The sequence below is a fragment of the Urocitellus parryii genome, chromosome 1, assembly GCF_045843805.1.
Source record: "Urocitellus parryii isolate mUroPar1 chromosome 1, mUroPar1.hap1, whole genome shotgun sequence".
NCBI classification, from domain to species: Eukaryota; Metazoa; Chordata; class Mammalia; order Rodentia; family Sciuridae; genus Urocitellus; species Urocitellus parryii.
Window position 1 is genome coordinate 120,768,967 of NC_135531.1, and position 23,536 is coordinate 120,792,502.

The 23,536-nt window shown below is 41.3% G+C and overlaps 1 protein-coding gene across 3 annotated transcripts in view; it reads left to right on the forward strand.

Moving 5' to 3' along the window:
* Nucleotides 1-894: 894 nt before the first annotated feature.
* Sema6a (semaphorin 6A) overlaps nucleotides 895-23,536 on the forward strand; it is a 124,486-nt gene continuing 101,844 nt past the window's right edge. For all 3 annotated transcript variants that reach the window (XM_026402208.2, XM_026402210.2, XM_077801262.1), the window contains exon 1: nucleotides 895-1,537. The gene's annotated coding sequence lies outside the window, so the exon portion shown is untranslated. The remainder of the gene's footprint in view (nucleotides 1,538-23,536) is intronic.

Sequence of the window (23,536 nt, forward strand, 5' to 3'; positions counted from 1 at the left end):
GCTGTGCCTGCCATTCTTCATGTGATCGTAACAATAGCGCCTTGGAAGGGGTTGCGATTTTCCTCTTTCATGAAGCTGTTGGGTTCTCGTTGACATTGTTTGCGTCTTATCTCTAAAGTTTACTCATTTGTAAGAACAGTCCACACATCGTGGACTTCAAAACCAAGAAGTTTTAAAACGGACAACACCATTTCTGCACTGTAGTTTATCTACTTAACGTGCTTTATGTGCGTAACTAATAGCTGTGTGCTTATCTTCCAAGAGTATTTTTAACCTCATCAGCTTCTATCCAATGGGTTCATAGAGCTTCCATCATTTCTAAAATCTACCTCTTGATACAGTAATCAGAATTAGAAAGACTTGCCGTTCACTTACTCTCGTCCTTTCAAACTTTTCCATTTAAGAAAATCGATGAACAAATTCTTTCTTGTAACTCGCTCCAGCACTAAGTCTATTTTTGTTTATTTTTCTGATTTGGCAGGGCTCAGCAAAGCTTCCCGGGATTTTTCTTTTTCTTTTTCTTTCTTTCTTTTTTTTTTTTTTTTTCCTGTTAGAGCAGATGTGGGGGGTAGGGGAGGAGAGGGCTGGTCTCCAACCAGTGTCGCCCCGCTGGGACCTCAGCCTAGCACGCCGCAGGGCCGGGAATTGTGGTAGAAGGAAGCGGCGCTGGCCAGTCGGTCCAAAGCTCCACCTGCAGCCACACCGAGGAGGTTCTCCTTTCAGCGTCGCTCATTGGCACTCACTCACACACACCACAGCTCTCCTTTGGGTCGGAGGAGACGCCAGCCAAAAGAGGCGGGGTTGCAGGAGGAGAGTCCGCTCTGCGCAATCCAGTCCGGGACTTGGCTCCGCCCGGGAGCGTCGGCCTCTCCGGTGACAGAGGAGTAGTGAGCTGCACGGGGTGAGGCTGCAGCCAACTCCGCTCCCCGCGCACTCCGCTGCCCAGGCGCTCGGGACGCAGTAGCTGCGCTTCTCCGCGGTGCCGAATGCCCGCGATGCCGGCCTAAGGAGCGTGCGGCAGCGGCCAGCATCGCCACACCCCGGCCACCGCGCTCCCGGCTGCAGAAAGGGGACAGCGCTTTGCACCCTTGCCCCAGCCCCCACCCCGCCCCCCGTCATGAAATGACTTGTTAATCGGCGCAGACACCACCAAGGGGGACTCACCGGAGTGGAATCCAAGTGGAATTTGGATTTGGAGAAGAGTTTCTTGAACATTTACCCTCGTCCTTGTTGGTTCTTTTTCTTCTTTCTTTTCTTTCCTTTTAATTTTTTAAAAAATATTTGGCTTCTTTCTTGATCTCCCCTTCCCCGCCTTTCATTGGAGATGATCACAGCTCGCTTGTATCCCAGAAAGTAGTCTTCACGACTGTTGCCCCAAAAGAGACAAGCACACATGTAGGAATGACAAAGGCTTGCGAACGAAAGAGCGCAGCTGGAGGCCCGGAGAGATCTTCTCGATAATGGATTACTAAATGGGATACACTCTGTACCAGTTCGTTCCGAGCCCTGGCTGCCTGCTCGTCGATGCACCGAAAAGGTACGGCCCGGGCGTCCTGCGCGCCCCACCTCTGAACCACTGGGCTCCAGCCTAAGGGTCCCGGGGCTATCACCCGTGCGCTCTGTGGGCTTTGTGGTGCCTGCGCTTATTTCGTCTTGTGTCTCTGTCTCCCGAGCGTTGCCCGGTCCTGGGGGAGAAGCCCTGAGCCCAGGCTGCGGCTCATCTCATCCCAGTGCCCCAGAGACCGTCGTGCTCCTTGTAGGGAGCTTCCCCACCCGCTTAGCGCACACGCCCGGCGCCGCCCCAGACAGCGACCCGGGGTATGGCTGCCCGGGCCAGGGGTGTGTGTGCGGGACTGGAGGCTAGTTCTCACTCTCCGGCCAGCAGCAGGCAGAGTGAACCCGAGAGGGTGGGACTCTCAGAAGCACCCAGACCTAGTGTTGAATGCAGGAAAAAGGGAGAGGAAAGGATTTTGCCCTCGAGGGCTAGAGGCGGTTGGGTAGAACAGCGTTGTTTTCGTCCAGTGACAGGTTTAGGTTCTGGGGTGGGAGAAGAGGTTCTGTGGAGACCATGGGGGAAGCGAAGAGAATCTTTTGTTGTCAGCGCTGGGTCTGGGCTGGGCTCTGTGGAGTGCGGGAAACTTGTAATGGCCCTGGGTACCCACGCGCCCTGCTTCTTGGTGAGATCCCCTCTCCAGAGGCCTCTGGCACCAGAGGTTCCGGGCTTTGTTTGCTCGAATAAGTGCCCTGGAGCGGCCTCTCGATGTGCCGCGGCGCCCCCGCCCTAGGTCCTGTCCCCCGACTCAGCTCCCACCCGAGCTGCGAGGATACAGTCCGTCGCTGCTGCGTCTCCCTCAAACACAGAGCCCCACAGGCTGAGGCTGGCCCCTGCTGCCCCCTCTTCCAAGATCTGTGGGGTCCCTCCCTAGAAAGGAGGTATCCCTGGAGGGGGAAGTGGGGGAGACCCGACTAGTGATAGCCCTGTGCCTGCCACCCAGACAAGGACTCTGCTCGGGCCCTGGTTTGTGGCTGTCCCAACTCTGCAGCGCTGCCTCTGGGGCAGCCGGACGCTCGGGATCAAAGCAGGCAGTGCCCACCCACCCAGCCTGACCCTAGTAATGTGTGAAGAGTCATTTTTTCCTGATTCTCCACGTTTTTCTCAGTTCTCCACCATGGGAGATGATACAAAGCAGGATCCTGAGGTCTCCTCCATACTCTCACCACCTGAACAGCACGGAGGGAGCCAGGGAGCTGTCCCGGACTTGAGGGTTTCGGGAAAGGAAACCTGACTCTGATGTCTTTCCTGCTCACTCACCGCCCCCATTCCCTGCGCCTCCTCCCCTTTTACAGCGCGGGGTCACTGGATCAGGCACTTCTGGAAAGTTTCTCTGAAAGCCAAGGGCTGCGGGCATAACAGGACTAGGGCTCAGCGTGCTGAGTCTGTGGGAAACCAGACCCAGAGGGAATTGTGTGGACAACCCGGATGAGGCTAAAAACTAGGTTGCCAGCCGGTAGAAGAGTGGCGCCTCCCGGCCCGCGCGGCACTTGCTGGACCAGTCTCTCAGGCAGTCGGGGAAGGGTTGGGTGGGGGTGGGAGTAGTGTACAGGGGTAAAACATGGGATGCTGGGGTGACCACAGTGGAAGAGGCTGGTGTTAGGGTGCGTGTGGACACTGGCATGGGCTCGCTGGCTGGCGAGTGAGTGGTCAGCTCCAAGCGCAGCATCCCGAGCCTCCTGTGACCAGCGCGCGGTATTTCAGCCTCCGAATGTCTGGGGAGGAGCAGAGCAGAGCCAGGTGTGTGTGGAGCAGGGGAGGAACAAGAGACTGGAGGCGCTGTCCGCACAGCCAGGGCAAGCATTTTCAGCGGCAGTCTCCATCCTGTATCGCAGTAGGCTGCCCTGCCCGCTGTTCCGGGTTGATCTAAAGGGAGAAAGGTGACTGGGGAGTGCGGAGGCCAAGCACAGCCACCCAGGGATCGCTCCTTGTTTACTCTTGATGGAAATCGAGTTGTTAAGGAAAGGTTGAAAACACTGGCGCTCGCGCGCGCGGACACACACACACACACACACACACACACACACACACACATCTACACTTGTACGTTAACTTTCTTTGCCTTGTGTGTGAAAAGCCATTTAAGCCAGTTACAGTATTCTGTCAGCAGGTCTCAGAAAAGCTATTTAATGCCCCCCAGCGCTGGTTTTTAAGTTTTTCCTAGGTAGGAAGGTTGAGTGCCTTTGCCTTGCTTTTCTTTAATCCTGATAATTGTCTGTCTTCCCTTGCTCCCCTCCACCCGCACCCTCTGCTGCGGACTTACGTCTTGGGCATTAAGACTACATTCTGCTACTGTGATGGCAGGGGAAGATTAATGGTTACAGATAAGTTGATTCTTTATTTAACTTTTTTCCTAAAAATAAAGATGCCTGGTTCAATTCTGAATTGAAATACCCTACACTTTTTTTTCACTTTCTCACACTTGACTCAAATGGCTAGCAGAAATCAAGATTTCAAGCATTTTCTGTATTTTTTAAAAAGATTCTGTGTTTAGTCTTTGTGATTAAACTATCCAAGGCACCAAAGTTAATTATTAATCTAACCTTAAATATAGTGACAGAACTGTGTCTCCACCTATTAACCTAAACTATCTGTTGAAAATAATTGGACTAGCTCTTTGAGTTTGGTTTACCCATTCTAGTTTATAGATAACTTTAATGTGATCTTGACTAATCCCCACTCCCTGCTTTTAGATACACTTAACTGAGGTGCTTTGTAAGACAATCTAAAGCAGAAAAAAAGTAAACATGAAATTTAACACCTTGTTTTTCTGTTATGAGTCTGTTCATCTTGATTAAATAAGCTTTCTATTTTATGCTTTTATTTACTATATTTAGGAGTAACAGTCTTTCCTATGTGTTATGTTTTGCAACTATCACCCTTTAGAAATGTGTCATATTCTCAATAATGCATATAATCCACAAAAGTAAACATTAAACCTTCAAATCATTATCTCAGGAATCATCTGCAGAATATACTTATTGGACAAATACTTAAGTTAAAATTGGGTAAAAACTCGTAAGACATGGTATAGTAAAGTCAATTAAATGTTAAATGAATGAATGAAATAGTCACACATAGTTCATTCCATTTAGAGTAGACCTGTTTATTTTTGCTATAGTGGAAAAAAGAATCTACCTTCAACTATGTGGTTATTGCAAAGTGGTAATAAGTGCAACTCTTTGCACACAAACACATACCTTTCCATGTCTAGTGAATGCTTTTCCCATTATTAAAAAAAATAGCATTTACTTCTCAAGTGGGCATGTAATATTGCATCAGTGAGATTGAGTGTGTTGAATCAGGATAGCGAGATTTAGGAAGACGGTTATCTTCTTCACTGCATAAAAATAAGAGATCCAAATTTAAAAACTTGTGTTAAATTTAAAATAAGTACTTGTGGTTTAAAAGTAAATGAATAATTGTACACCTATATGAAATGAAGAAAAATACTGTTTTGAACAGGGAAAACATTATACACACAAACACACACACACACACACACACACATATGGGATATATAGTGGATTAGCTCTTTTTCGAGCAGTATAAAGGAGTGATGATGGGACCAAAAGTTTTTTTAGAACTAGATTGCCAAGAGCTAATATTTTCTCCCATCTTATTTGTTTGTAGGAAGGAATCCCAGAACAAGCCAAACTAATTGTGAATGCTTTAATTAGGCATCTGCCATTTGCTTCAGTGTAAAGCCTAACTCTGCACTATCCCCTCCCCACACACACATTTAGACAATTTAATGTCCTAGTCCCAGAGTGGGTGTTCCTTAACATATTTTCTTAAGAGCTCTGTGTCATGGCAGCTGCATTTGTGCTGCCAGGGAAAGGGGAAGCCTTGAAGTATTCTGCAGTGACCTCCAAAATCAGTGCCCCCCACTCATTTGGAGCCAAGCCTATTTCAGAGTGAAGGCTTTTCTCATCTGCCTTTAAATGTGCTGCAAGAGCAACTGAGCTATTCTCTGCTAGTAACCACATGGTTGTCTCTTGGGGATATGGTAAGGTAGGGAAGGGAGGGAGGCATTTAATCCCTTTGAAATGGGCAAATAAGATGTCATACCCACAAACCTCAAGGGGAGAAGGGATTCAGGACTACTTCTCAGCATGGGACTATTACAGTACAGTATATACACAAGGGTATCTTGCTTTGTGAAATAGATGAGCTCTCTTGCAAAACTTTTTTTATTAGAATACTTCTAATTATACTAATGGAGAGTATCATATATAACTATCACTACTTTATGATGATTTTCAAATAATCTTTTCAACCTACACCTCTATCCTGGAGCTTGCAAATTGCCAGTGTTTTGGGGGGCTCAATAGACATCTCAAACTTTATATGTTCAAAAAAGCTTTTCTCCTAATCTCTATTATAGCAATTCCATTCTTTGAGTTGCTCAGGCCTCAGAACTTAAGAATTACCCTTGACTCCTCTCTCTCACATCTGCATCCATGGTAGCTCCACCTTCAGAATGCTCACTGACTTCCTCCAGGTCATCCACATCACTGACTTAACACGTTGGCCAAGTCACGGTCCTCTTTTGTAGGTTACTGTGCCAAAGTCCCAACTAGTCTCCCTGCTTCTGTTCTTGGCTCCTATCAACTTTACTCAGCACAGCAGTATTTTTTTTGTTTTTTTTTTCAGGTCAGCTAAATCAGATGACTTCTCAGCTGAGATACTTTCCCCATCTTATTCTAGTAAAAGCCTAAATCCCTCCTGTGGCCTTTGAGCCCCACATAATCTGCACTCAGGACCCTTCCTGACTTCCATTCCATAGACATGATGTCTCATGTACCATGAGTGAGACATTCACCTGTATGTTGTTTTTCTAGTCTTGGTGATGGATTGGTGCCTGTTAGTTCCCACAATCTCACCCAGTCCCCTTCTATGGCTAAAAGCACACATCTGTGAGGCACCTGGTTGTAGCTGAAGAAGGGCTGAGTTAGGTAAAAGCAACTTGCCAAGAAATAGAGCTAAGGAGATTGCCAGCATTTATGGGGTGGAGCTTTTGACCCTGGCCTCATTTGTTCTGCATTTTAACTGCTGGCCACAGAAACTTCTGGCATTTTTTGAGTTTGTCAATAGTTTTACATTTTCATTTTCCTGTAGGAGAATGTAGTTATGCCTGTTAACTTATATAACTTGTCAAAGACTCTGTACTTGGATTCAGAAAATTTGAGTTCCAGATTCTTAGTTCCTTGGATCAGCCACTTAACTCCTCTGAGACTGCATTATTTTTAATAAAATTTGTGAATAGTAAACCTATTCTTTTTACTATGTAGGATATCAGGAAGAAGCACAAATGTGAATGTATTTGATGAAATATAACATGTACTCTGGAAATTTGGAAAGTTTGATGCTAACTGCCCTTCCCACCCTGGACTCTGGTCATAAGGAGACCCCACTTCATCATCTGCTACATTATAAAGACTATTCTGTTGAGTAGTTGCAATTGTTGCAGTTTTAATGTAAACCACATTATGAAATTAAATAATATTCTTGAATTCATTGAAAATGCCTAATCCACATAGATTGTGGGCAGCAACTGTATTAATCAGAATGTCAACCACGTCAAATAAAGATTGCATTCAATATAACCATTAAATTGGGCAAGGTCATGGGAGTGGCACCCGGCCAGGCATTGTTTAAAAAAAAAGTAAGAGAATTGTTTTGTCCAGTTAAGTTCTGAAATCATATATGTCAATGTAATCATAAATGTCGAGCAGACACATCAGGGTGAACCAGGAGTACTGGAGGGAAGTTTTGATCTTTGCCATAATAAACGGCAAATGCACTAGGTTTGGTGGGATGAAGTTCATTAATGTGGAGGGACTGTTAGAGGAAATGTAGTGGATAACTCTGGAGGCAATAGTTTTCTGGCAGGAACATTTGGATTTGTCTGCCCATCCCCCCTCCCTCCCCCTTTTTGCCATTTAAAAACAAACTTTGAACTAGTTCTGTAACTTTCCCTCCACAGTTTCCATGTGTAAATTGCTAGTATGATGATAATGTTATGGTTGCTGAAAAAAAAAATGTGATAGCATCCGTAAACTGCACAGCACAATGCTTGGCACACAACAAGTACCCATTTAAAATAAGGTGTTATTTTTATTTGAGTCACTGGAAAATGCCCAGAGAATGGATTTTATAAAAGCAGAGTGTTTTGTGGGGAAAAGTACATAAGGAAATGGATCTGTAATATAAAGAGATGATGCAGAGGAAACAACCTTTGGACTAGAAATGAGCATACACACCGTAAGCTCATGGTGTCATGGGTTTCAGCCAAAAAGCATGTGAACAGATCAGTTGCAGGGGAAGAGGAGTAATGTCCTTTTCCTAACTTTGGAAGTTAAATATCACACCCAAAACATGGAAAGGAGAAAAAAAAAAAACTATTATAAGTAAAACAATAGTAAGCTGCTCAGGTCTTCATGTCAAATGACAGCCTAAAGGATAGTTTTTTGTTTTTTTTTTTTTAATGATAACTATTATTTACTAACACTCAAAAATAAAATACACAATCTGCATTTACATTTAGAACCTGAGAGCTGAGAGCAGACTCTTCAGGGATGAGTTGAATTCCCAAGGCGAAAATTTGCAGGAGAAAAGCTTTGCTCCCACTAGCCTCTTCCAGGAGGTAATGACCAGAATTTCTGCAAAAAGTTCTTCTGAGTGGCTGTGCAGCAGCCTGGTCACTCCTTCCTGGCCATGCTTGAAGTCAGCTTGGAAGAGCATGAGTCTGCAAACAAAAGCAAGGTAGGACTGACCCTATCTGACCAGAGTAGAGACAGTGCTACTATACTGACTGATACCCTGCTACAGAACCTGAACTTGGATTCAAATGATCGTCATACAAGTCTTTATTGGTGAGAAAAATCTGGCTTATAAAAGGCACAGCAGAGACATAAATTGATATTATCACCACAAATCCCTGAGGACTCCTGCTGCCCCTGTGTCTTCTAGGAATCCCTTCATGGCTTAGAATTACAGTTATTATCATCCAGGGGGGAAAAAAGAATTTCTCAAATCCTGTATTTGGAAAGGGGATGTAAAGAGTCTGAAATAAATCAGCCATGAGTGTGGCCCAAAGACTGAAGGACTGGATCCTCCCAAACAGCCAGAGTGTTAACTTGCTTTGAAAGTATCGTTCAGTAATAGGTATTTCTATATAGGTGCAGCCTTTTGACCTGGGACTTTCCTTTAATATGACTAGGCACTTTCTAGTGATTTCCAACTAACCTATAATTGCCATCTACAGAAAAGAGTAATTCAAAGAATTCATGCCAATTTGAAAATTTTAACAGAAGAGACTCTAAAATTGATGCTTTTTTTTTTTTTTTTATCCTCCTGGCCTTTAATTCTCTCATTTCTCAAAGACCACCCTTTCGCCACAATTTGATTTGAGGCATGTATAGAACAGGATAGGATCTAGCATTGAGCCCAATGAAAACATGCTATTGGAAAATAAACCTTTTAGGGAGGGACTGGGAAGAAATTAGGAATGTATTAATTCTTGTTTAATGTTATGTGGGAGCTTTATAGATGAGCTGTCTGTGCTGGGCTCTTCTTTCCTTTTTCCTATTGGTGATTCTTAAGGAGAGTATTCAATCTTTTCATTAATATTGCAGCACCTCCAGTACTTCCCCACCCCTCCCCCAGACTCCTACTGTCCTTGAATGAGGAAACTGAGAGAATACTGATTGAGCTGATGAATGGAAATGTTCCTTTCCTGAAAATGGAATGCTTTATGAAAAATTGTATTCCACAGAACACCCAAAACAACCCGACAACTGTCCCTCCTCCTTTCTACCTCGGAGAACCACATGACTTTCATTCACATATTTTGGTTTTTGAATGCATTTGTTCTTAGGCCTCAAATGCCCAGGTGGAAACCGTTCTTTCTATTCAGCTTTTTACTATTCTAAATCTGTGAGCATCTGAGTTACTAAGAACATTCTCATCCCTGCATAGTAAGCGATAAATAGCAACCCAATTGTTTATAGCATTCTAAACTCGAGTATGTGCAGCAGAATGGCCGTGGAGTTGATTTTTATAAGAATACTTGTTAATGGTTTGCGAGATGGATTCTGTGCTAATTCTGCTCGTATCATGAATGATGGTCCCAGCTAGACACTGTCCCTGGGATCTTCATCTATTAATCATGGAGGCTGCTTTCTTATTCGGTTGCCATAGTTTCAGTGCCTCAGATTGAGTTGGGGTGTCTGGGGAAGGGTTTCAGACACACTAGGGCTTGCAAGCTTTGCAGTTATTTTGGCAATTGTGCTCAGAACTGAAAACGGCTTCTCATATAATTCAGTGTTGGATTAAAAGAGACAACTTCTGAGAGTGTCTCCCTGGACCTTGTTATGTGCACATCCAGCTGATATTTACTCCAGGATTTGCCTCTTACTCAGTATTGCTGGTGAAAAAAAATTACGGTCCAGGAGCTGATGTCACTTTCATCTTTCAACAAGAAAGCAAAGGGGTGTGAATTCTTCATTAAGGGTTATACATAAATGTGGAGGTAAAAGAGGGCATTCATGACTTTGCTCAAAATTCCAGCTTCATAATTTGGTTTTGGCTCTGCAAATTGCTAAATAAATAAAATGACATCATCAGTGTTGTGTGTTGTTTTGTTTTGACAATGTAAACATTTAGAGTCTTACTTCAGATTCAACCTTTAGTTTTTAGGTTCCTCTGTAAGGAGGAACTAGAGACCATTTTACTGTTTTTTGCAAAAAAAAAAAAAAGATAACACATTTGGGACTGTAGCTGCTTTGTCAGCTCTTGAGTGTATAAACAATTTTCATTACTTTAAGAATTTTAATATTTTTCTTTTTTTTTTTTTTTTTGAGTTTTGACTCCAGGGATGACTAGGAAAAGCTTTCCGGTTGTGTATATATTGTGTGACTCAGTCAAGGAAAGATTTGGGGAGCAAAGTGCTACGAGAGAAAAGTGCTACACACACTCCAGTGATTTATGTGCTTCATGTGTGATGATGGACACAGCTTGCTTTTGTTAAGTAAATTTGGCCTGTGTAACAGATACCAGTAAACTTCTTATTGTTTTAGTTCCCGTTTCTCAAGTGGACTTTCAAGGACTCCTACGAGTCTAAGCCAAGCAATTTAATTCTTTGTAGATTAAAACATAAAATAATCTCACACTTGAAGCAAATAGTGCTGAATTCAGAACTTGCAAGGCATCAAGTGAGTATCTAGGCACATTCAGAAGAAGAAAACTTTTGAATTTATTACAAATGGGACTAATCTAGAAAATTAGCCACTTTTTGTTTTTTCACTAGAAAATGACTAGTTTTTTATTTCAAAGTGAGCTTCAAAAAAGCAGTCGTTTTAAATTTCCCCAGACCTGGCCTGCCAAAATTTTTGTGTAAGATCAACAAGCATTTTTAATGCACGTGCCTATTATATAGACCCCTCCTATACCAAACCACACTAAATGATTGATTTTAGAGGCCAATAATGTGAAGTAAATTAAAAGGATAACGTGGCCTTAATTGCTACTGGCTTCACCAGGCTTCTGGGCACCGGAATTCCTTGTGGAGAAACACTTTTAAGTGTCACAGCAGTTTTTGATCATGTGGTCTGGCTTAGCTATAGGCTGCAATTCTCCCCCAGCCCTTCCCCACCTCCCCTCATGGTCTCCCAGAAGCCAAGAAAATGTGCATTTGTAAATTCAGTATAATGGACCCCTGATTATTTTCAGGATACAAAATAGTTCCTTCTCTTTTTGCTGTATTTCCTGAGTTAGCTGTTGAAAAGAAGAGAGAGACAGACAGACAGACAGATGGAGTAGAAGAGAACAGTGAGACAAAGATCAAAACTTTTTCTGTTGTTAAAAGAAGAAATTTTGGTGAATTTAGATTGCAATTACTCTTGGGTATCCAGTTAGACATCATATTGCATATGTAGTTTTTAGAAAAGTAAGCATTACTTTTTGTGTGGATGTCAGTCAAGTACAATGTGGACTTAAAGTAACCTTAATTAATGATTTCTGATTATAGATTTTCTTTTGTGCCTGCAGGGCATCAGTGCTTTGGAGGCTGTTTTTAGAGGTAATATTCTCAGACAACAATGATGCGAACGTGCTTGCATTATCTTGCCATGCAAACCATACTAAGTTCTCATTATAATGAAATAGTGTGATTCTGCTGCATTTTCAGAATGGTCAGATAAAGAGCGGAATGCCACTTGAGGGACAACTGAAATTTACAAGTGATGTGGAGTCTTTGACTCTTTAGAGGAAACATTTTTAATTTTAAAGAAATTTATTCATCAAAATTGCTGGTTTTTACTGGCTCCTAGCTGGGTTCCAGGTCTTTGCTTCTGAAGACCGAATAGATTTTGTATGGCACCCCCAGTTCTTTTGAATAAAAGCAAGCTATATGCTGGGAGCAGTGGAGCAAGTGTTTTTTCCTTTGCCCCAAAGTACTTTCACTGAGTGCTAAACATAACAGCCAGGGAATATTGTTGACCCTGGAGAGGATTGGGTCCTACTTTTGGTGAAAAGTACTTTTCCCTGTTCCATAATTTCAGAACAGACCTCAAGATGTTGAATTATAAATGTTAATGCGCTATTTACATTCAACTTTTAACTACAGAGTCTAATAAAAGTTAGATATAATATATAAATGCCAACTTATGAATTAAATTTCTGTGTGAACAATCCTTTTGTAACTTACACAAAATCCTAATAGCATATAGCCCATCTAGTTTAGCATAATTTGTGCTTATGAATTATAAATGCTTAGCTTTTACGATTAGACTTACCCATCTGTAGGTATCTTAATGAGAAATTACCAAAATGAAATTGATTTGTCATATTTGCTGTACTGTGTTCTAGGTAGTGATTATCTAAAATCATTTTCAAAGTCGTTGTCCCACTGCATACAGTATGGCTTTATTTATTTGTGGAAATAAAGTTACACTGCCTGATGCTCCCTGGTTTGCCTAAGGGAAGAAGTGTCAATAGAAAGAACAGAGGAGTTTCACAGAGCTAAGAGAAAAGGTTAACATTTTGGATACTTTTTTTTTTTTTAAAGGGATGTTCAGAGAACAGGGAAAAGTTTTCCATTAAAAAGTCATCTTTTATCTACAAGGTGTTTCCTCTCATTTGTGATGAGGGGAAGTTCAACATGTTAAATATGCTGATTAATTAATTCTCCAGGGATATCTTGGAGGGTGGAGCTTTTGTTTCACATTTTGTCATGCCCAGAACACAGGACCTGTTAATATTGCCCAAACATATCCGTTCCCAAGAATAAAAAGGACAACATAATTGCCTTTACTGTTAGAAAATGGCTGCCTTTAGTTCTCCAGCAGATCCTCTAGCCAGGTGTGCAAGAGAAAGCTTTGAAATGCTGTGAATAACTTGACATTATCACATTATTATTGAAATGCAAATTCTTCTGAGCAGAACTTGAAAGGGACTAGGACAGTGTATTTTCTTGCCACTCCTAGTCTTAACGGGAGGAAAAATATTCATAATGTTTCTGCATCTTTAATTGTTTCTCATTGCCCCTGTTTAACGTGCACAGAACCCCTTCCTGGTGGCACCTTGTCTTCATCCTTGGGAAGGAGTAATTTGCTCCCAGCACTGAGGGGTTCAGATAGGGCTGCCCAGGAAGAAGTTTCCTCTTTGAAGAAGTCATACATTAGAACTAGTAGTCAGGCATGCTGATGGTGATCAGCAGCAACAGCACTTAATGGTGTTATTAATAATAAAGACTCATTTATATAGTGCTTATATTTTCAAAGTGTGTCTATAAACATTGCCTCATTTTATCTCATTATAACTCTGGGTTGCAGAGTAGGTATTATTATGGGTTAGGCAGGGTAGGTATTATTATTCTTAATTTAAAGATGAGATAACTAAGGGCGAGTGGGGTCAAGTAATTTGCCAAAGAGCACATCTCTGTTAAGGAAGGGCCTGGGATAAGATCTCCAACCTTCTGAGTCTGAATTTTGTGCTCCAACATGTCACTGTGTTGTTTGCTCAATACTTAACACATTTACAAAAGAAGTACAATCTTCCAACCATAGATGTTCTCAGATGATGTCTATTATGCAGGTAGCTCTCTGAGGAGGACTACACCTGAGACTTCAGAGCAATTGCTGTGGAAATTCCTGCTTTTCAGGGGAGGGCCATGAAAAGGGACATTGTCTCTGGAGGCCCTTGGAGTTTTGAATCAAAATCTCCTAAAGGAGATCAGTAGGCATATGGTGGATGCTTTTCTTTGGGATTCTAGTCCTGTTTTATAATAGGGATAAAAATAATAGTAACTTAAGGGTGGCAACTTTGGCCCTGGCACTGGGTAGAACAGGAGGGACAGAAGGTTGAATTAGATATTCTGGCAGGAATATCCTCCTGGGCTTACCACTTGTAACTGTAAGATAGAAACACATTTTTAGCAAGAAATCAAGGGGACAGTACGTCATGACGTAAGTGCATCTTCCTTCTGACACAGGTCATCTGACTCTGACTCAAGCCACTAAGCCTAGTGAAAGTGGCAGTTTAATTTAATTCATTGGATAGATATTTAACTCCAATCATAGTCATGAAAGATTCTAGATACTGCAGAGAGACAAATGATTGTACCCATTGTGTACCTCCTGTAGACCCATCCTTAGGCCCAAATTCTAGGGAAAAGAAGATATGGGAGAAATCCTTTTAGTGTTAGGTTTATCTATTCTCTGTCCCAGAAGAAGAGTGATGAGGATGCTCAGGACAAGTGGGGCTGGTTCTGTTCAGCTGGGGGGTCAGGCAGGGGTTTGTGAAGGAGGAAGACTTTGAGCTGTGTCTAAACAAAGAGTGAGATTCTGATAGGTGGGAGACAAGGACTGGAAGATCAGGGGGTCCTGGAAAGGCAGAAGCAAAGCCTAGAAACAGGGAGAGGGAGAACAGCCTTCGAGCAGCAGAGGGTCCTCCTGGTGAAAGGAACACTGGTGTGGGTGATGGCGGCATCAAGTCTTGAGGACAGAAAGAGAGATTTGTCTCTGCATACAGATGAAGCTTTTCAGCAAGATGACATCATCAGCGATGTGTTTTAGAAATATAAATCTAGTAGGAGTGTGAATGGAATGGGGGGGGGGGATTCTGGTTATGTTGTCAAGTTCAGCTGCCAGGACTTGGGGACCTGTTGGATATGGGAGGTAAGAAGCAAAAGGAATAAAAAATGTTTCTAACATGTCACATCTGAGCTGGGGGTGGTGGCACATGCCTGTGATCTCAACAGCTTGGGAGGCTGAGGCATGAGGATCACAAGTTCAAAGTTAGCCTCAGCAACTTAGTGAGGCCCCAAGCAATTTAGCAAGACCCTGTCTCAAAATTAAAAAAATTTAAAAGTATGTGTCAGGGGGTGCTGGGGATGTTGTTCAGTGGTTAAGCACCCCTGGATTTAATCCCTGAAACCCCCTCAAAATAAGTCATATCTGGGGAGGTAAGTGGATAGTGGTGACACTGGCAAAGAGAAAAGCTCTGGTTTACAGACAAAATATGTAGCTAGTTGGTGTTATCAACTGTATTTAAATGATACTTAATGAGAACACCCAAAATTTGGACCTGGTTCTATTGTGCTCCCCCAAGCTCTGTAAGAAGAGCGCTAAAGTCTTAATGGTTAAAGATGGGCACATTGGTCTAGCATGGCACAACATTTCCCAGCATTAGGGAGTCTCAGACCCTAATTTGAGGTGGATAACAGCAGGAGGGCAGAAACACCACCCAGTGCATCTATAAAAACTGGCCTTACAATAGGGTGGGAGGGTTCAGTGCTAAATGACTCCCCAAGTAAGAATCAGGGTGTGAATGGACCCCACTGTTTCCCATTTTTTTTAATTCCAAACAATTTTACTTTATGAAAGTCTGAATTTTGAAATCAGATGTACATGTGCTTATCCCTCCTCCTCACTCCACGTGGGGCATATTTATATGAGTGTTTATCTCTTAAATCGCCTTGTGCAAATGAAATGTTGCAGATGATGTAATTCACAAAACAGAAATAACACTTCAATTGTGTTGTTTATTTAATAAGACAGTGTTAATCAGACAACTAAGCTTTTTTTTTTTTTTGTACTGCAGTGTGCTGAAGTTGAATTCTGCTTATATAGTGGAAGAAAAAAAAATGGTGTTTAATATTTTACTTAGAAAAGCCTTCATTGCATAGGTGATTGAGGTAGCACAGATTTTATTTTATGGTTTTAACCTTTAGATAAATATTGACATAGTACAGTTGTCCAGAAGAAGTATCCAATGTCTCTGCTAGTTAAAGAATATTTACCCTATAAAAAAATCCCCAAAAGATGAGTTTTCTATATTTACCTTTCACATTGCATGTTTTTGTTTTTCTCTTTCAGGATATTTAAATAAAACTTGTAGCATGGAAGTTTTAATTTTACTTTATTTTAAAAAGAAAACTGAATAGTAAAAATAAAACAAGATCAGAAACGTCAAGTGTCTTTAGGGGGCTGTGCCAAATTGAGTTTCTAGAAGGGAGAGCTTTTATGAAACTGCTTTGATGTCTTATTTTAAAGGCACATTTAATTAAAAATTAAGGATTTTTTTTAGCATTGGGACACCATGTTGGAGTTGGTGGTATAACACTGAGAACTGAATTATAGATTACTTATTTGTTGTATATCAAATGATTGCACAAATTTGTCTCTGGTTTCTAACTTCACTTGTAGGCTGCCCTCTAGTGTTACTTAATTTCAGCACAACCACTTTTATTTAGATCCTGAGAAAAGTGAAAAAAAAAAAAAAAAAAAAAAAACACAACACCATCTAATCAGCAACCAGCCCAGCCTGGCTACACACTATCTCTAAACACAGATAAGAAGTTTATGGTACATGGGTTGAAAAGTTGTGAATAAATTAAAATGTGCCGATTGCCAATGCTCTTGATGGCACAGAGGATAACATTGCCAAAAACACACTGATGACTACAAATTGCAGCCAGACTCTGAATACAGACTGGAACACCAGAAAAAGAAAGTTTAGAACTGTCCAATTAATTTCATTTCTATTTTCTATTTCTTTATGTGCAAAAGAGCCACACATGTTAAAATAAACTTGGTCTAAATAAGTTTAAATAAAAACTTGTAACTATCAAAAGGGCATTTCAACCATCATTATTAGGTGGGAAATATTTGATCAGACAGCCTCAAGTTTATGGTAAAACCTCAGAGAAGAGTTCTTGAACTTAAATACATTTTTCTATTACAAATCTTCAAAGAGTAAGTTCGAGCACTTTAAAGATCATTCTCTGAAGATATTAAGGAGAAGGGAACACTGCAGCCTGCACCGTGGTATTAAGTACTTTTCTGATAGTAGTGCCAACTCTGCCTTTTCTTGGATGAAGAATAAACTTACCCCAGAGACCAAAATAAATGGGGAGAGTAAATTTCAGACTCCATAGCTATTTTTTGCATTTATAATGTTGGTGTTCTCAGCAGATTAGGAAGGTAATGTGACAATGGTCCAAGTACATTTAGCTCACTTTAGCAGAGTGACTGACATGTATTCCATAAAAGTTGATGATGATGATCATGATGATGATGGTGTTTGTCCCAGAGTTTTGAGACTAAGATCAGAAAAACAACTTAGACTATATTAGTGCTAGACACACACAAAATACAATTGATAATCCAAATGACACTTGGGACTCAGCTTCTTTTCTTGTAGAGGAGTGTTGCGATGGAGTAGTTCAAAGGATGAGTTCTGCAGTTTGCTATTCTCTTGGTCATGAGATCTTGGGAAAGTTACTTAATCTATTCCTTGTTTTCCTCATCTGTAATGTGGGAGTACAGACATTGCCTGCCTCATAGAGTGAGTCTGATGATTGAGACAATATGTACCAAAATGATGGCTGGTACATGGTAAACACTAATACAAGTTAGCCATTATTATTTGATATAACAGAATTGACTAAATTTAGTGTTCTTGTCACCAGAAGAGTGTGGGTTCTTGGCTTGGAAGTCAAAACAGTAAAGACAAGATGGTGGCGTGATGGTGTCCAGATGAGGTTTATTGCCCACTTCTGTCTTTTTTTCTATGTTCTTTTGTGTGTGCAAGCCTGATTCAAAACAACCAAATGACCACAAGTTCATTTCATTTAGGAAATATTCAGTACATGTCCACTACGTGCTGGGAGCTAAGTTGGATCCTACTGGATATTTCCAAAATGTTAAATGAGGCGTTAGAGGTGAGGTAGCTAAGTTTTTCTCACTTTGGTTGAGTCCAGTGCTCAGTTGGGAGCAAGTGTTTGTCAGGCTGGTGCTGCATGCCCTTGAGCTATGGCTTTCCTGTACTCAGGGAACAGATATAGTGATTTTGAGATTATAATACTGAGGGTTTCCTCACTGGGAGAGTTTTCTGAATGCCGTGTTTGGATTGTAGGTAATGTTATATTTGGAATCATTACACTCAGAAATTTTCACTAACAAAGAGAGCCTAAAGGTATCTGTTCATTTAATGTCTGACTCAAAAACCAACATACTAGATATAAACATGTTTATTTTCTACAGTAAAACTTTAATTTATACGTTCCATTAACTACTTATATTGGTAAACTACACTGTCAAATTGAGTCATAGGCTTTAAACACTTGTTTTTCACAAAACCTAATAGCTGGACCATTATCCAGCAAAGTGGATAGATTGGAAAGTAAATCCCGATTCTGACCTGGTCTTCACCCTGCTGCATTGAGATATGTGAGGAGACAGAAAAGTTGGGTGATTGAGGAAGAAAAACAAGGACCAAACTGGTCATTAACTCTCAAGCAAGCAAGAGTTAATTCTGGCTTTATCCATTCCAATTTTTTACTCGAATGGGCAGAGTCTGATTCACAAAAATGAGGAAGTTGCTGGTCAGGGGTTGGGGAATGTGCTAACAAGTGAGAGCTTAGAGACTGGGTGTCTCCCAGAGATGGATAATAGGAACTGAAGGTCTCCCCAGTGGCAGTTCATTTGGTATTCACCCAAAGCCAGGACCATCTGACAGCTGTTTGGCGTTTCTTGTGAAATGGACTTGGGCCCTGGCCAGATGCTAGTGGACAGATGTTCACAGCACAAAAACCTTCATCAAAATAGGCGCTAATTGGCACTGTCCTAACGATCTCAACAAATAAGGCAGGAGTGAGCTGGATTGACTGACCATTTACGCCCAGACTTGCCCTTTTGGCTTAGGGTGGAGACCCTGTTGGGAAACAACAACTTTCTCCATAGCTGGGAACTTTGGTTCCAGAGCTTCTTGACATGAAACCTCAAAAAAGGGTATTTAATGTTTGTTTTCTACAAATTTATATGCTTGTATGTATGTACCTCACCGAAACCTTTCAAGAAGGTACGCAGTCTGGGGCCATTTGGATTATATCGTTCAAAGCCAAGTGTCAAAATGCAGAATTTTCTCCACAGTTTTGGTTTCTGATAAGTTTTTTGTTTTGAATAAATGGTTTATAAAAATGATTACATTTTGCTTTCATTTGGGCCTCTCCAATAGAATGTGAACACTTTATTTGCTACTATTACTAATAATTGGTGATGGCTTCAATGTAGTTTTATGCAAATATTTGGCTTAAAATGGATTTTTAAAAAACTGAAATCAGTGTAAAGTGGGGATTTCAGGGACAAACTGGTTTGACAATGCCCCATTGGTAATTAGATGGACTTGCACCTACTTGTACAGACCACAATTAACTATCTTTGAATTCAACAGCTAAAACTGTCTTCTGAGTGCTTGAGGCACTTTTTGAGTAGGAATTCCCTCCTCCTTTTGTCTCTCAGTTTTGCAATTGGGAACAAATTTTAACTCATTTTTGGCTTATTATTATAGGAACCTAGTACCCATCTATGGACTGACAGATAATTTCTTCTAAGGCAGGGTGTAGTTTTGTAATATGTAATTGAAAAAACACTTTCATTGATATTATTGCTCATTGTTTCTTTTTAGGGGCTCAGACTTTATACAGACACAGAAGAAAGACCCTAATTATGGGCTCCCTGCAGCCCCACTCCCATCCGTGGTCACTGAACCTCCTTTTCCCCTATCCCTTTCCAGAGGTAAAAATCTGAGAAAGATCCATTTCTTTACCTCCAGATCTTTCCAAAAACGAGTCTCTAATTAATCTAGCTAAGAGACTGGACACATTTTACCAATCATTCCTATAGTTGTTTATGAAAAGGAAGAAAATTATAGACTTGGTGGAAGATGTACCCTACTGAGTGTGAGAAGCTATATGTGTAATGGGGCAGCCATCCTGGTTGAAATTCTGTTGGGTTTCCCCCCTAATATCTTACTCTCAGCTTTTTCTCTGGACGATAACACACTCGCTCCTTCCCAGTGTCTAGAGTGGCTCCTGCTCCATTGAATGAAAGGCAGCTCTGACTAGAGGAACTAGAATATGCCCGGCAACCAGTGCTGGGTACTATTGAACCCATTGTCTGCTCCCAGCACTGTGGAGCCAAATCTCATTTTATAGCACAGTGTGTTCTAGGAATTCCACTTCATCAGTACAACAGACCTTCTCTGATGCCTTCCTATTTTCCCCATTTGCTGCTGTCACAGGCAGCGCCACACAGTCCTGCGGCAGGCAATTATAATTCACTTCTCTCCAAGGCTCCGCTCTCCCCCCCCCATTTGCAAAGGGACCACAGGGCATCAGCTGCCATATTAAATAGACGCTAATGACACCAAGCGTGATCAGCCAAAGCAGGGGCGGAGGCTGTGTGTTTCAGATTTAATCCTTTTGAGGGACTGGACTTGGAGTTCAGAGGTGGTCTCACTGCAGGGGTTACATTGAGGCTTAGAAGAAATTTGGCTAAGATTATAGTTGATGGATTTTCAAGTGCTTAAAGGTAAATGAGGTGACTATTTGTGTTTAAAGTAAATGCATTGATAAACATTTCCCATCTTATGCACAAAATATACATCCTATACAAAGTTGTATAATGTATGAGATGAATGTGCTCTATGTGCTCATTTTTCCTTTATAGTTTTCAAAGGAGTTTGCAAAGTAGTAATAGTGTTCTTGTTTTACAAATTAGGAACTATATACTTTGGGGAGTCCCCAGGCTTCTTAGGGATGAATGAATGCTTTCTAAAACCCAGCCACCTCCCCCTGAACGCCTGCCTGCGAGGAGATGCTTTACTCTTGGAGAAAGAATCTCCTTCATTACTAGTTTATTGCTATATCCAGTCGACATAAAATTTTATTTTTGAAACTTGCTGGTATATTTTCTGCAATGACTGAATGAAAACATGCTCATTTTTGTCACAGCTGGTAACGTTTGGGACCACTTATGAGATAATTTTCTATTGGATTTATAAAATTGCCCCATTAATAATATTCTGTAAATGAATGGGAGTAAGAGTAATTACACATGTAAACAAGCCTTCCCATAGTAGTCCTCCCACCAGTTTAAGTAGGTTTTGAACTCCCCTTCTGGTAGAGACCACGCAGCCTAATGCTGCATCTAGGATGGGGGCTATATTCTTCGGGCCACTTAATAAATTGTTCCATGGCCTTGTGCAGCTGTGCTGAGGGATGGAGAAGAGCGTCCTCCTACAGAACCTGACCCTGGAGGATTTCATTTAGTACCAAATCATTAACTGACCCAAAGGTGACCAAGTAATCAGTGCAGAGTTATTCAAAGCTTGTTTATATGCACTATCTCATGTTATCCTCAGAGTACTCCATGGCACCTGTTTTTACCTTCCTTTGGAAAAATAGAAGATTCTCCTCTTGATTAAAAAGATAGTCTTTGTAAAGTTGTGTGTGTATGTGTGCGTGTGTGAGTGTGTGTATGTGTGTGTGTGTTTTGTCCAAATATTGCACTGTGTAATTTTCAGCTGGACTAACTAAAACATGTTGAAAAGGAGGATTGGCTACAAAATCCTTAAAAAAACAGTGATGTGAACATCAGAGGAAGCCCTAAGCTTTTGATACTGTTGTTTTATAAATTCTGGGAAATTTCAAAGAGCAGGAACAGGGGAGCACTGACTCCCCTTACAGTGCTCTCTGGGTTAATTCGTGTTTCTCTGGAGTGTGTGTATTTTAGGGGGTAGTGATTGGCATATTTTTCTGTTGTCACCATTTCTTCAGATTGATGTAGATAATAGACAAGATCCTGTGACTGACTCCCAGGAGAATCTTTGTGGCAAACATTAGGCAGATGCTTTAAAGCCCTACCCTAGCTGTCAGAAAGTTGACTGCTCTTGATACTTTAAGTTGTCAGTCCAGACAAACTAATTCCTCAGTGGAATTATTGATGTTGTTGTTGTAGCATGTCTGTGTTTAATTACAAACAGGAAGCTAATAGAGCAAGCTAGTTGTGATTACAACTCTGAGATATCCATTATGTCTGATTTCAATCATCAGATCAAAACTTAGGGTGGGTGGAGGGATGCAACTTTTGGCAAATGGAAATACACTAGAGAACAGAATCTGTTGGTGGTTACCCACAGAGAAGTTGCCCCTGAATTCAGGTGCATGTTTACTAGCTGTGCAACCTCAAGTGCAGACTCCTTAACCTTCCATTCCTCCTTTGGAAAGTGGAATAGTAATGGCACATCTGCCTTGTAGGGTTGCCAGGAGGATTCAATGAGTCAATACTTGGGAATTGCTTTAAGTGTTGGTTATATTGTAAGCACTAGATAAGTGTTCCCTGTTTGTCTCCCACCTCCATCTTCTGTTGTATAAGCATGCTGTGAAGTGTGTGTGTGTACTGGAGACTACTGTGCAGTATCGATTCTATGCTTGAATTGTAATGCAAGCAAATTAGGTTTGTGTCACCTACCTTTTCCATTTTGATGCCTTCCCTATTCTCAAAGCCCTTGCTTGTCACTCCCTTTCTTCACCTTTCCCTTTCAGATTTCTTCCATCCATGTTCTCTTTGGTCATTACCCTAATGACACTTTATAAGGCCACACATCTTTGAGTTTGCCAAAAACAGAAACCATACCCTAATCATCTTTGTGTCCAGTATTACCTGTAGAATGTGCTAGCCGTGCTAATGTTTGGAAATGGATCTAACCAAAGACCTGTTTTGACAGTTTGGCTTCCTGTCTATAAGGTTGAAGATTGTAGATGTGAGGCTACTTGGGAGACTGTGTGATCTAAGACCTACCTGATCAGAGTCTCTGGTGAATGCCGGGTAGTCTATAACAGTCATTGTCCCTCAGGTGATTGTGAGAATCGATCTATTCTGGGAGCCTCCAATTCAGTGAATCATCCTGACAATAATGTTCCTGTTCGTGAGGTGATGAGAGAGCCAAGCTTTTCTCCCAAGGTTTGGGAGCAGACCAGATGATATCCTGTGTTAATGCCACATAAAGGCCCAGATAAACCTAAGGCACCATTATCACTTGTTAGATGCAGAAAACCCAGGAGTTGTGCAAGGTCCTCAGACTACAGGGAACAGATGTCCATTGGGCACATGCTGATAAGTCCTTCAGAAGCTGGTCATTGCAGAAGATTAGATCAACATTTCTGAGAAAATTGTCTCCTTGCTTTTGTCCTGGTTCAAGAAAGCCAGTTAAAGGCAATGTTTCAAGTCCAGGATCCTCTCATGGGAACCTTTGTTCATTAGATATTGTTAACATTAGCACTTTTGGAGTATTATTTCATGGACTAGTTTCAAGTTCAAGAACTGAGAGGTGGAATAATGGTGTCAGATAACCTCAGAGAGGCTCATTCTCTTGGTAATCTCTCCTTTCTTAAAATAATCCAGACATTGCTGACAGTGTGAAATTTGTGATGAACTTTCAGTAGATGTGTGTATATTGCTTCTAAAATAAAAACCAAGTAGTCATAAAAGGATACATTAGGAAAATTAATGATCTAAAATAATTGACAGGCATGTATAACATTTATATTTTAAAATGACATTGACAATGATTTAAAATGCCTCTGAAAAAATTAACTCTTTTAACCATCAACCCTTTTACATCCAAACTTTAAAG